The sequence below is a fragment of the Ischnura elegans genome, chromosome 2 (genome assembly GCF_921293095.1).
Source record: "Ischnura elegans chromosome 2, ioIscEleg1.1, whole genome shotgun sequence".
NCBI classification, from domain to species: Eukaryota; Metazoa; Arthropoda; class Insecta; order Odonata; family Coenagrionidae; genus Ischnura; species Ischnura elegans.
In genome coordinates this window covers 119,908,772-119,924,071 of record NC_060247.1, presented here as the reverse complement: position 1 = coordinate 119,924,071, position 15,300 = coordinate 119,908,772, and positions in this window count along the sequence as shown.

The window sequence follows — 15,300 nt, the reverse complement described above, 5'->3', positions numbered from 1 at the left end:
AAAGAGCCCTAAGATTAGTTTGACGCAGCTCACCATTCCTCTCTCCTATCCGCTAACCTTTTCATAGCGATGAATTTCTTCTCTTTTACATCCTTTATAACCTATCCTTTGTAATTCATTCGGTGTCGTCCCTTGCCCTTCTTCCCTTCCACCTGTCCTTTTACGATTGCCTTCATCAGGCCATCGTGCCTCATAATGTGGCCAACTAAATAGTCCTGTCCTCTGCTTAAGGTTCTTAGAAGATTTCTCTTTTATCCCACTCTTCTTAGCAATTCCTCGTCACTTACACGGTCGATCTATTTCATCTTCATTATTCTTCTGTAGAACCACATTTCGAATGCTTCCACTCTTGACTTCTCTGCTGCTGCCAACGTCCAAGCATCGCTCCCATACAGAAATATGCTCCATGTTTAGCATCCGATGAGTTGTTTCCTCATTTCTGTGCTTGTATTCTCAGCTGTAAGAAGATTCCTCCTTTTGTAGAAAGCCCTCTTCCCCTACTCTACTGACTACTTCTTTCTTGCTCGTCCATCATTGGTAATTCGGTTTCTTAGGTGGAGAAACTCTTTCCTCTCCAAGCTTTCGTTTTCCTGGACTAATGTTTGTCCTATCCTCCTCTCTTTTGCTGCAAACTAAGATCTTAGTTTTCTTTTTGTTAATTTTCAGATGATATCAGGCCATTGTCCTTTCCATATTTGTCAAAGTCTTCTTCAAATCATTTTCTGTTTTCCGTACGTCTTCAAATTAACGGGCTATCTCCATGTCAGGACAATCTCTGTGATCTACTACTTCTTCATTAAAATTATCATGGAGGAAACGAAAAGGGTGAATCTGAGAAAGAATAGATAAAGTCATTAAATATATTTACCAGCTGATCCTGCTGCTTGTGCAGCTCTGACTTAATTGATAATGTTTGCTTTCGATCCATTACTTGGTTCTGAAATTTTTTCAAAGGATTATTATTATTATGTGATTAATTTTGATAAATAAATAAATATTTTTATGAATGACTCATTAAACTGATGCATTTCATTTGTAATCATTTTTATTAAATTACCTAGAAATAAAACCAAAACCAGGACTAATCACATTTCACTAAGATGCATCCAAAAAACTCTGCGGATGCGAAGTTTGGTCATCAGATAAGTATTGAGAAAAAAAATCATAACCTCTGAAAGCAAAGTGCTAATATGTGGACCAATACATGAAGTAGGATTGTGAAGAATTAGAAAAATATAACTGAGAGAGATTCATAAGGAACCGGATATAATTGCTACAATGAAAAGCAAACTATAAAGAAAAGATGCCTGGGCCACATATTGAAAAGGGACAGTATCAGCATGATAAAACAGGTTTGTAGTGGTAGATCCAATGACTGAAGACTCCTATAATAGGAGGACGATGACTGCGTTGGATAGACCGAGCACTGAAGGATGAAAGGAGACTTGGAGCAGAAATAGAAATGACGGCAGACGGATGAGTGGGGATGCAGGTCGTTGGCGAGGCCAAAATCCACCTCAGATTTACATGACAACAGGAGTAAATGAGTAAGGTAAGTATTCCATATGTAAACTTGGATTTGGTCTAAAATTTGGCCTAATTTAGCTCCTTATAGGCTAAGGAATCCCTGTATTGAAGATGATTTGATTAATTATTGACAGATGGCCTGAGTCCGATATTTGTTCACCATTGTGCTGAATCACTCTCCATTCCTTTAACTTTGCTTTTAAACCGTTGCTTTTCCCTTGGCATTTTTCCACCACAATGGAAAACTGCTAATGTTATCCCCATTCATAAATCCGGGCCAAAAAATGTTGCATCAAACTATAGACCCATCTCCTTACTTCCAGTTCTCTCTTCTGTTTGTGAAAGAATAATCTTAAATCGACTATACTACTTCACCTCCCCTCATCTCTCTGATAATCAACATGGTTTTCTTCCGGGCCGCTCATGCATGATCAACTTATCCGTCTTTCAGCATAATGCCTTTAACTCCATTAATAATAAATCACAGTTAGACACCATTTTCCTGGATTTTTCTAAAGCTTTTGACTCTATCAATCATAGCCTCCTCCTCCACAAATTAGGTGAACGATTTAATATTTCTGGTAATTTCAAAAGTCTCCTAACTAGCTTCCTTAACAATCGAACTCAAAGGGTTATTCTTTCTGGCTCATCTTCTCCTTGGTCTCCCGGACTCTTGGTCTCTCTGACATCTGGGGTTCCTCAGGGGAGTGTCCTTGGTCCCTATCTGTTTAACTTGTATATTGATGATCTTGCCTCTTTGCTACCTTCTTCCCAAGCTCAAACTCTCCTTTATGCTGACGATTGTAAATTGTTCAATGAAATTCAAAAACCATCAGATTGCCAAGACCTACAAGATGCCTTACGTCAGACATCGAACTGGTGTAATGTCTGGAATCTTGCATTAAACCCAGATAAATGTAGTGTGATGTCCATTTCCCTAAAGAAGATAACTCATCAATTTGACTACAGTATTTCTAATCACTCGCTGAAACGTGTATCAACATCTAAGGACCTAGGCATTGTCACTGATGATAAATTAAATTCAAAGTGTCTTTCGCCGATATCGTTAAAATTTTGTTGGATAGTAGTGTTCCATAATAAAAGCACATTTTCAAAATTTCTCGTGCCCTTAAGCCTTGTGATATAATAAACAGGACATAATAAAGGCAGTTGAATTTTAGACTTGAAAGCGAGTGTGTCGTGATTTCTCTCCATCCTTCTCCTGTGAATCGGCGCGCGCTACAGGAATATACGAGAAATATGAAGCTTTTGGCAAGGTAAATTCAATATTTATTACTGCGATGCCCATAACGTTCGCTGCATGTCAACGCAACACCTAAAATTTCGACTCGTTTTGCAGTCGGCCTCGATTCAAAAACAGGAACTTGAGTAAATACAGTGTAAATAGTACTTGAATCTTATTTCTTTGCCTATCACATGCTTTTTTATGACCTTTTAACGATCATTTGGATCTCAATCTTGGACAATTCTCGCGGTTCATACATTCAGCGCCTTTCCATCTGATCCTTCCTTTTACCCATCCCCTTTTCTTGTGTTCCATTCTTTCGCTACCCATATCCAATCAGTGAGATATCCAAGTCAAGCAAGATCATATCAAATCGAAATAACTATCGGGGCCGTATGTAAACAAAGAAGTCGCCTATACCAGCCAGATGAAATGAATGTGTCGTTTTCGTAGTCTGCCACCAGGTGACTCTGAGTTCAAATTGTATGATTGTCTGAATGAAATTAGAGCAGGCGTTCAGAAATTCATACATTCTTACATTTTGCGTGGTTACACGGTGCATTTTCGCGTTCATTCTGAGATTCAGACATTCTCACATTTTCTTGTACATTCTCATGTACCGTGTAACCAGGCCTTCAGAATAGGCTTTACAAACAAAATGATAATAATCCTCATAATAATTAAATGAAATATGGGGAAATGAATGAATGAACATCCCTTATTCCGTCGCTGAAACCATCGCTGGTATTGTCTTTCAGCCAATCACGAGGCATGGGCTCTAATAGCAATTTCAGCCCCAAGCTTGGCTTTTAACTGAATGTCAGTTGTAAATAGACGGAATAAATGGTGGGCAGGCCTTGTATCGAGGAGTCAACACATCACAAAACGATCAAAATGAAGTTTTATGCACGTGCAAAAAATCGACTACTTTTCATTTGCAGAAATCTGCTAGGGTCCTCCGTACCAGAAACCTAAGCAAGAGTTTTCCGTGCTTTACAAAACATTAAACAAAATTATAAATCTTTAAAACCGAACTTCCTTCCGCATTTTTCCAATGGCTGCTTAAACGGCTATTGAGTGAGGCATGATGCTACAGTTCGGCGAAGCAAGAGATACATAGATGTGTGAGCAACGTAAATTGAAATTTGCGTTCCTCTTAGCCTTGACAGAATTTATTTCATAATTAAAATTTTATTAATTAAATAATGCATGAAAATTGAATTTTCAGTTAATTTTGTAAAATATATTTCAAATTATGGTTTTAATAAGCCAACTTCCACTCTCTTTAATATTTTTAAATATATAACATAGAGAGGGCATGCATAAGTCAACACATCTGTAAATTATCAGCATTAATTAAATACGCTTTGAATGCGTTATGTATTCTCATATTTTTAGAATTGTTACACTTGGTGATAGTTTTCCGGGTTTACACGGCGTTGATTCATGTTTTTGCGGACGACAGTTTCGGGCGCGTTCCAGCTCCCGTCTTCGGGTCCAAATGAACCCGATGAATCATTTGGACCCGAAGACGGGAGCTGGAACGCGCCCGAAACTGCCGTCTGCAAAAACATGAATCAACGCGGTGTAAACCCGGAAAACTATCACCAATCAATACACCGCGGAAGCTTCCGTAATAATTGTTACACTTTTTGCAATTTTTAAAAATTTAAATTTGGAATCCATAAATACATATGAACATGGCGGAAGAAAATGAAGGTCATTATCGCAGAAACATATATGATATATGAGAATTATTAATCAATTTAAATCAAATCAATCAAATTTAAAACAAAACAATTGTACATTATTAAATTAATTGCGAAGACGGCTTACAAGGGGAATACACGACCTTCGCATCGCCGATCGAGCTCAAATTTTGCGAATCGGTAGTTTATGGGTACAAATGTAATATGCCTAAGTACACGAGGATATGTACTAGTATGGAATATATTTTTAAAAGAGTTTTTTAAAATATTTAAATCAGGAATGGATCAGCTTGGGATTAGGAACTGAGGATGAAGGGTGGATAGAAACCCGGCGTCGGCATTAGCCTGCTCTTAACGAAAGGCGCCAAGGGGACCACGGCTTAACGTCCCATCCGACGGACGGTGTACTGCACAACTAGTAGTAACTTTTTGCTTTGCATGTCTTTATGATGAGTTCCATCCTGAAAATTGCAAATAAAGGATTAACTGGAGTGGTGAGGCAGTGTACTGGCCTTCCACATCCAAATCTCGGTAAAGAATTAAGGGGCATTCCTAAATTCAATCCCTGCGTGTAATGTGGATTACACTAGTTGTGCAGTACACCGTCCGTCGGATGGGACGTTAAGCCGTGGTCCCCTTGGCGCCTTTCGTTAAGAGCAGGCTAATGCCGACGCCGGGTTTCTATCCACCCTTCATCCTCAGTTCCTAATCCCAAGCTGATCCATTCCTGATTTAAATATTTTAAAAAACTCTTTTAAAAATATATTCCATAGTAGTAACGAAGATAAGAAAACGAACTTTAAAAATTTAAACAATAAAATTCTTAAAAATTAGCACAAAAAAAAGTTCCCTGAGCGAGCATCGATCGCGCTACCTTCACCTCCACAGTCGGACAGCGTATCCACTGGGCTGACGCCCTATTGTTTAACGTTAGGCGTTCAAAACAGGTTATATAGCGTACCTTCATTTTTAACGATTTTTAATTGCTTTTTTCTCGGAATTTTACGAGAAGTGCGTCGTCTCGCTTCGGCATATTACATTTGTACTCATAACCTACCGATTCGCAAAATTTGAGCTCCATCGGCGATGCGAAGGTCGTGTATTCCCCTTGTTAGACGCGCCAATTTTTGAATGATGATGGAGTCAAAACGTTTTTTCGGAGATCAGAACTCAGGGGGGAAAAATTGGTACGAAATTTTAAATAGGTATATAAAATTTGAAAGGAGAAGTTAATCGGGAAAAATTAATAACTTCAGTAATGTGCAAAACGTAAAAAATAAAAATTTTAACCAAATTTTGCATTTTTTTCAATTTTGCATAAGAAAATTTGATTACATACCTAAGATTCGGATTCCGCGACGCACATAATGTGGAGAGAAAAATATCGAAATTTCTTTACCAGCAAGGACTTTTTTGACGATATCTTCACAATGCCAAGAAAACAAACGTAGTACATAAATACCTTCATAGCATTTGTAATGATTTACGATATAAGTGCGACTTTTCTGAGTGCTTAGCGCACATAATCGCGAAAATAGTATTTTTTCAAGCTCAGAGTAAAAAATCGTTGTCGGCCACCTTGAAAAACCCATATGTCGTGAAACTTTTATCTTTGTTACACAACTCAAATTCAGTAACACAAATTACAAACGCAATAGGGTAGTTTCCTTCATCAAAGAAAACGAAAGGCATTGATTGCGATTCGTTACCCACCGTTAGTGTATTCATAATACACAAATTATTTGGTTTTTGAAATACCGGTTTAGATGAATGGCAAGGGTCAAATTTTATCCTCATTTGAAAAAGGCCAGATTGGCGCCCATGCGATGCCACTCCGCGTGACGTCACAGGGACCTAGTTTCTACACGAGAGGATAGGAGTTATACATCGTCTGAGGTTACCAATGCATGCATGAGGCACAGAGCTCAGGGAAACATGTCTTAATAATCACCTATTAAAACTGGCTAAGTTCGGAAAGTTTTCTTCGTTTGATAAGGTATTAATAACCCTTATTTAAGCCAAGCGCTACCAGCTAGCATGGTACTCTGCTACCTGTTAGCATCCTGCGTCGTATCAGCGCTCAGAGCCTCGCCCCAAGGTTACCTCAGTTGCGGCAGCGGGAACCAGAACGACGACACGCGGAGTTTTTCCCGGCATTCATACTTACCCGTCGCGTTTTCGCGCGCTTGAAAATTTTCACTTTTCATTTAATCGCTAAAAATAGATACCGTCATTTAAAAATCTAAAAGCGTGAAATACGTACTCCAGGAGCAATAATCTTTCGATTTAGGCGATAAAAAATAATAGGAAACCACCCTATTCCCCATTCTCCACACTCGAGGTGAGACCTGAACGATCACCCTGCGTCCCGGTTCACACGGTGCCGACTGTCCGGCCTCCTGCCGGGCGCTGTCGCTTAAAACCACCGGAGCCGTGCCGTATCTACATTGTCACTATCACAGTCGATCACTGCCGCGCTCCACCAAAAGTTTCGCCACTATCGCTCTCCGCCACAAAGCTATTCTAAAATCGCAAGCTCCGCCTTGTGTAAATGTAAACAACGTAAGCCGGGAGGTGGAGGAGCACGTTGATGCGTTCTCCGATCTACGAGTTTGATACAGACGTGGACGTGCCGACGACATTTCTGTCGGTTGCGGCTATTAACCCTCTTCCGACCCGGCGCGGCGGTGGCACGTGCGCCTGGGATCGGGCAAAATACAGACCAGACTGATACAGACTGTCCCACAGGTCGTGTGTCATTTTTGACCATTTCGTCCAGGTCGTGTGTAATTTTAGTAACATTGCATCGAGCAATATTCATGAAAATTAGCATGCTTATGAGGAGAGGCCGTAAGTTTTGTTGAATGTAAGCAACATTTTACAATTTTGACCTTTTGACCTCACAATGTGGATCCAAACCAAAAATGTTAATTTGCCTTATAGGGTTTCAATGTTAAAAAAATCGAGATGGAAAAAAGTCTGAATTTCATTGACCAAGACGTCAATTCTTAGGTTTTGGACATAAGGAAACCTTAAATAACACTTTTATGTACGAAAATTTAACTGTTGACCCAGTAAGGTACCGTCAAGGTCATAAGGGTGGCAAAAAGAATAGCATGACAACAAAGGTGTCGATCCATGGGTTTTATAGGGAGCCCAAGTCATTGGTATTGTCCAAATTATCGTATTATTCACTAATTGACCTCTAAGGTTGATACGGAGGTCAAAGGTCATTGAGGTAAACGTCCAGCAATAGTGACCACCAATGTGTCGAACCATAGATTTTAAAGGGTGCCAAAGTCGGTTAGGCAGTTCATATATCCGTAGTGTTGATTTTTTTACCTCCGAGGGTCATAATGGGGGTCAAAGGTCATCGAGTTAAACGTCGAGCCATCATGACAACCAGCGTTTCGAACCATAGGTTTTAAAGGGTGCCAAAGTCGGTTTGTATAACTACGTACGTACTTTCCAGGAGCGGATTATTTTAAGGCAACGCAATCTTTGCATGATCACGCCATGAAGAAACCCAATTCAATGTCAAATGCAAATGACCAGAAAGGCAAAACACATATTACCACTGTCGCTAGATATAGATCACTAAACGAACTTCGGTGGCGTTTAAATAACCGTAGTCAAGGCCATAATTAGAAAAAAAACACCATTCCCAGGAAGAAATGGAAAGAGAGGGAAGCTTTTCTGTCTTCCGGCCACTGTCGCGTAGGTTGGTGAACTCGTGGATTTCGCTCCTTCGAGTTCGCGGCGGGAGCGTGCGAAAATGGGCTGGTGGCGGCGGTGTACGGTTTCCCGCCTAGTTTGAGTTCCAGCCAATAAGCGACGGCGAAAAGGGGGCTGAAATCGAAAAAAATATCCACGTACAGCTATATAACAAATTTACTGTGGCCCATTAATAAAATACAGAATATAACATATTGAATGGGAAAAATGGATAAGGATGTGTAATATTTTATTCTTGCAGGGTGAACAGCAATGAAATTCACATGAATTGCCAAGAGGAAAAATTCCCCTGGACCTCAGATGCATTATCGCCATTGTGATACGTGAAAATCGCATGTGCGAATGGCAAAAATTCGTAAATTCAGTGCCGAGCGCTGTTGAAATGCTCCGCCGCACAGTGGGCTGAAATAAAAAGCTGGTTAACCTCAAAAACGATTATTTTGAGTGCGGGATTTGAAACTTTGCACAGTTGTTGTATTTAGTTTGTGCATTTTTAACGCAAACCGTTTTTCATAGGTTCCTTTTTTAAACAAATTACTTGGCCTCAAAGTTGAACAAATTTCGCAAAAATTGCCCGCATTGAATTTTTTTTTCGAAATTCAGTATGTTTAACTAATACCGCACCTTCTGCAATTCAATAGAAACAAAAATGCACAATATTATTACGCGGTTTATTATTGTTAATTCTTGGCCACTTTCACGGCTCAGTTGTATTATTTGTGGCCGATACGATACAAAATGGCGGACCCTGTTTTTCGTCGAAATTTTGTGTTCATGTACGATTATAAGAAAAGGATCACCGAGTTACCTCGAGATATTTACGTTAAAATTACATCAAACGTTTTAGAGTGTCCATCCAAAGAAATCAACTACGACCGTTAGCATCAAGCAAAATAAAATCGATGTTTTTGCCGCGCGCGCAGTCCGCGGCAGCTCCCTGATGGTACGCACTAGAAACTGTAAAAATAACTGGATGATATTTATCCCTTTCCCAGGGACGGAATGGAAGCCGCTTCTATTATTCCTAAATAAATTTCAGATCTGACATTAGACTTACGGAAAGCCATTTTTGTATAAACCAGTCTGGAACTGATATGGAATGTATGGAAGTGTTGTAAAATATAATACCAAATATTCCAGACCAAAGTTCTAGACCTGAAACATATTATATCAGCCCCATATTTGACGTGACCAATATCAGGTCTGATTTTAGTTGAGTAGTGGAATGAAACTTTTGATCGGGTGTCATGATCATGGCCCTGGTCATGATGTACGTCTGCGGGACTGCAAATTTCCTAAATCACCCTTATCCAGTGATTTTATGGATGATTGAGGCCTCATGGTGAATTCAGAAGGATTACACTTAAACCATTCATGCAAACCTGAGGGACACTCACGATCAGCTACAGGTGTTAGGAATTAGTTCCAATGCATTATTAACTGACTGGCCAAATATTACACATATGTAGTTGAAAAACCAAATGGTAAATTATGATGGTTTCCTCATGATATCCTGAGATTTTTTCCATCTAAACTTCTTCCAATCCCCCGAATGTATCCTTATTTTGTCATAATGGTGGGGCTTGAATGCTGACAACCTCGAGAGCTATACTGGAGGTAGTGTAGCTACTGTTAAGGTCCCTTGCCAGGCAGGTCTTCATGAGGTAGTAACCATACAAAAAGGGATATCCTGGCCCTCCAGGTTGGGGTTAGACACAGAGCTAACAACCCTGTTGTGTAAAAAAAACAGTTATGAAATGCCAAAACCAATGCATCGAATCAGGGTGGACCTGTTGGAAGACGGACCTGGCTAACAAGGTCAACAACAGTGTCAAGGACTTACAATTTGGAATCTTGAATTGCCGTTCCAGGAAAAGGAGATGAAACAGGTTTTTTAAAGGCAGACGCAATGATAGAAAACCTTGAATACCCAAACTGCATTGGAGACACCAAGCACTGAATCATGTAAGAAGACTTGGTGCAGAAAAAAAATTATGGAAGACAGAAAGGAGAGGAGGTGGGTCATTGTCAAGGCCAAAAACCATCTTGGGTTTACATGGCCACAGGTGTAAGGAGTAGAATCTTCTTCTTCTTCCAGCCTATAAAACTGATAAAACCTGAACCTCCTCAAAGGTAAAGAGGGTTTCCTGGAATTTAATATGATATCAAACATCACAATGAGTGATGCCAGGATTGACACCAAATCCACACAGGTGCCACCGTCTGGTAATTTTCACAAATTCAGAAAGAAAAGTATCAATTAACTTTGGTTCTGAAGGGCAAGGAGGATTATTAGTTAAATTAGGCATTCGATCCTTATACTGATTTAAAGATGACAACATTGAAATCAGCAATGATGAAAAGCTTGCCATTCATCAAGGTTAATGCCTTCATTGGCACCACTAAACACTTAACATATTAAATTATTTGATGGATCCGATTGCGGAATATGTAATGTTCATCCCATTCCCAATCATTCATTGAATCCCATGGCTCTATCCCCACTCATTCTTATGTACGTCTGAAGATACCCTGCAATGCTCCCAATCGCTCTATTCCAACTATGGTTTCCGACATAATAGACCTCTTATGCAGGGCTGCCGACTTATAAAAAAATATTGGCGAGGCCGGTATTGGGGGTGTTGCCCCGGGAAATTCGATAAATAGTGAGTTATAAAGTTTTTTAAAAGCATTTTAGAATAGTCATATGATCAACATTAGAACCCTAAAAACTCGACTCTCGATAACTCGACACTCCGGTAAAATCGACAAGCCTGACATATTTTCTTCCACCCAATAAAACATCTTGGGGAGGCTCGGACCCCCTTAGGCCCCATGGAGTCGGCGCCACTGCTCTTATGAATCGTATAATCTTTACATAAGCACTAATGATGCACGGATCATTCCTCTCTTAAGGCCTGTTTACACGGTACATTAGCTAGTACGAGTTAATATTTAAATTTATGATAGCGAGAATGAACACCAAAATGCACCCTGTAACCACCCAACTTGTGTGAATGCTTGAACAGTAATAGAACCTGTTCTAATTTGATTCATGCATTCCGTACATATTCCGTTCTACTCGGTCATGCAGTCAGATATTGTACTCGTATATATACTCGTGCGTGTTAATTTTTGTATAAGTATAAACACTGAGCACGGATGAGCAGACCAAACAAAATTCTCTATTCGAACTAGCCGCGCCAAATTGGCATCGCATGTCGTCATTGGCTGGGGTGCGTTCCGAATCACGCATCATGCGCATCAACGCATGACCTTGATGCAGCCGTTCCGAAATTGCATCAAGGCATTGATGCGCTTATGCTGATGCGTGATTCGGAACGGCTTGATGCGATATGAGCGGGAAGTATTCCCCCGTTCAAAATACCCGCAGGCACCCGTGCTGGAAGATAGTTCGGGTTAAGCGATAACACAATGATTGATATGCAGAAATTTAATGTGCATAGTACTTATGATGACGAAAAACGTTTATTGATGCGTATAACTTAATTATATTCATTACGGTCGTTCGAAAGTTCCAAGCCGTAACTTGCAACTCATATTTACTTAAAATAGTGATAGACTGAGCGAATTGACGGGAATTTTTGCAGCTAACTCGAAAAACGGTCAATAAGGAAGCATAGTGTATAGTATATCTCAGCCATCAGTGAGTTTTACGGGTCAAATTGTTTTGAAGAGACGATTTTTACGATCAATAGTACGTAGATTTAGCTGCTAGACATCAATTTATGGCTTCCCGACAAGATATACGACTTGAAAACAAATTTTTTTCATAAAAATTGGGAAGGAATACTTAATACCTCGATAAAATTTTCACAAACACTTTATCATACTGCATATATAATGCTTAAAAATTAACTCCAAGACATTTTTATTTAAGTATTCTACCGCTTGGTATTAAGGTAGGTTTGCATGGAGCATTCCAAAAGTCCCCCATGCCCTCATGGACTTCCCTCCTGAATTCACAACTTCGCCCTTTTCATGCTATCTAAAAATCCTATTCTCTCCTTTGTTTACCCAACATTCTATCCTCTAATAGTGTTTTCAACATCCACTCCCAGCTCAGTACTCCCCTAATCCATACCTCCTGTCTCCTTTGAATTCTATCCAGTAGCTGCCTCTCCTCACTCAACATGTCTCGCAATTTGACCTTCTTTCTTCTCTCAGTCCACTTCACTTTCTCCTTACACACATCTCGAACACCTCCAGCCTCTCCCATTCTCCTCCCTAAGTGCCCATGTTCCCACACTGTAAAGTGCTATACTCCAGATCAAAATGTTACAAATTTATCAACCAATGTACTGTCTGTAAGCAAGCTAGTTAAAAAGACACAGCTGTCTTGTTTAATGAATCTGGGTACAGCTTATTTGATGCCAGATCTTTGGAAGTAAAAGGAGTGATCTAGCCACTAGTTTTGAAGAAAATGGCATATGTTGTCAAGATTTGAAACAATATAATTCATAAAGTAAAAGTAATGCAACTTGTTACGTAGGATTGACTGTCAAAGCAGTAGAGGACTGTTTACTAAGTCTGTGGCACAAGAGTAGCAGACTTGTGACAGAGTAACATGCAGGTTATAATGTGGTTGTCAGTGGTGTGGATTGTACCCCTAATAATTAATTTCAGCCTTGTATAGCATATGTTGATGGCATGTTAGCAAAGAAATGATTCAAGATAAGTGCTAGAATGGAAGCTGTATGTAATAAATTAAGTCTGATCCTCTCAGAATTGTGTGGTCTGATGGTATTATAGGTGAAAATATATTTTTATTATTTATGCAAAATATACATATAAATTCAGGGGTAAGGAAAGAAAGGGATAGGAACATGGAACAGAAAAAGGACGAGGACAATGTATGCTCACCTTAACTGATGACTGCACAAGAAAGGTTTTTGTTTTCTTTATTAAAAGTAAGGAGTCTCATTTAGTCCTACAATGCTATACAATTTTTTAGGCAAGCATGGAGAATGAGACAGGGGACAATATGAAATGCCTGCATACAGATTATGGGGGTGAATATATGGGACAGGCATAACAGGGGAGGTTAAGGGCATGTGTGATAAAAGATTAAACTACAAAATCTTATAATCTTCAAGCAGAAATGATTCGCTGAGCAAATAGAAAGCTAGGTACAAACTCTCTGGCATCAATTTACTAAAATATTATTGGGTTGAAGCTTGTTGAGAAGCTGTATATCTCGAAACAGTAACATCCAAAGCAGGAGGGAATGCATTACCTGAGGAGAGATGGTCTGAACGAAAATTTAATCGAAGACATCTAAAAGTATTTGGATGTATTTTCTATGCTTATGTGGCTACAGAGCAATGAAAGATGCTGGATGCCAAATGCAAAAAGTATTGGCAATTGTGAGGAGTCAAAAATGGTATTTTTTGACTGACCCTGATATTGCGGGAAGATTCATCGAAGCATGTGATATAGTATTCTTTGTAAATATGTTTAGGGAGCTTAAACCAGTCCAAATATCTCTTGGTAACTCTTTCATTCTACCTGGGCTCTTAGGGGATAAGGGATAATTAGGTACTAGCCTCAACCTGGCAGTGGAGAGAATGGCAGAGCTGAACTCACAAAGGTACCCAAGTAGTGAGGGGAATATCAGAATATCAAGTAATGAAGACTCCATCCCTGAATCAAGTTGTGAGGGTGATGACAAAGTTCCAACTAATGTAGACAGTAGTTTTGAGAGTAATCAAGAAAATGAGTCAGTGTTTGGAAGCGAGGAAGCAGAAGAGACGTTTTCTTTAAAAAAATGGAGTGGCTCGAAAATTACCAGATCACATAATCTCCTTGTCATCTACTAACTTGACCTGCAATCAACATTTGTCTCATAGAAGCAGGTTTGAATGTAGCTCCTGCAGTGACCCAAAAACTTTTCCTGATGCTCCATTTCTAATTTTGATTGGTTTTCTTATGTATGCAATGATTTGTACAAGGCCAGATCGCGTCTTTGCAGTGTCAAACTTAAGAAGGTTTAATGATGATATTACAATGCAATACTGGGCATATGCAAAGAGTATATTAAGATATTTTAATGGGAACTATAAATTATCTTATTCTTAGTCAGGAAAGTTTCTGGAGGGATACAAAAATGCTGACTTTGCCATTGACAAAATAGATTGAGTGTCCTGTACTGCATACATGACAAGTTAGTTAATGGAGCAGTAGCTTGGGAAAACAAAAAGCAGTGCTGTGCAGTGGCTATGTATACAATAGAAGGCGAGTATGTAAGTTAGGCAGCTGGAGCAAAAAAAACTTGGCACTGCATGGAAGGTCAAAGAACAGAGGTTAGACATCATTTTGTTAAAAACTCTGTTGCCAAAGGAAAAAATAATTGCTGATTACATGTTTACAAAATATGGTAGCAAATGTGCCTCCAAATGGGCTTAACAATGGTAAGCATTTGAACTGCATTAATGAATAGAATTTTTTAGCTGTTGGAAGCAACTGGTTGAAGGGAGGTTTTTGTGCTTGTAACCTAGTTGCAAAGTTAAGAAATAAATAGCTACAACATGTTAAAATAGTTCTTGGAGTGTAGGTCAATGTCTCATTTTTCAACATAGGTACATATTTTACTGTTCCGAGTGCATAAAAAAGCCTAAATCACAATAAAATTAAGTACATTTTGGGGATTGGATAGTTGGGCATTGTCCATTTACTTAGAGTGGCATTCATCAAATAGAATTTAGCATTTCCTCCTGATTTTACAAAATTTTATACGGTGTAATTATGACTGAAAATTGAACGTAAACATTGAAAACCGGTAATCACTATAGTTATGGCGATTTCCGATTTTCAATGTTTTTGTTTACTTTTCAATGTTTGATATCATATGATGCAGCTTCTTAAGACAAATACCCAAGTTCAACTGAGAACCATTTTGGAAACCCATTACTTTTGAAAACATTGATAGAAGTGTGCCTGTATAGTTGGATAGCATTTAGGAGGACACTGAAAATAAGTTGGCCGCGTCATCAATGCGTCGATTAAAGAGTATTTGGAGCCAATTTATAAACTAACTGCAGTACTGCAATACGTATTTATCCG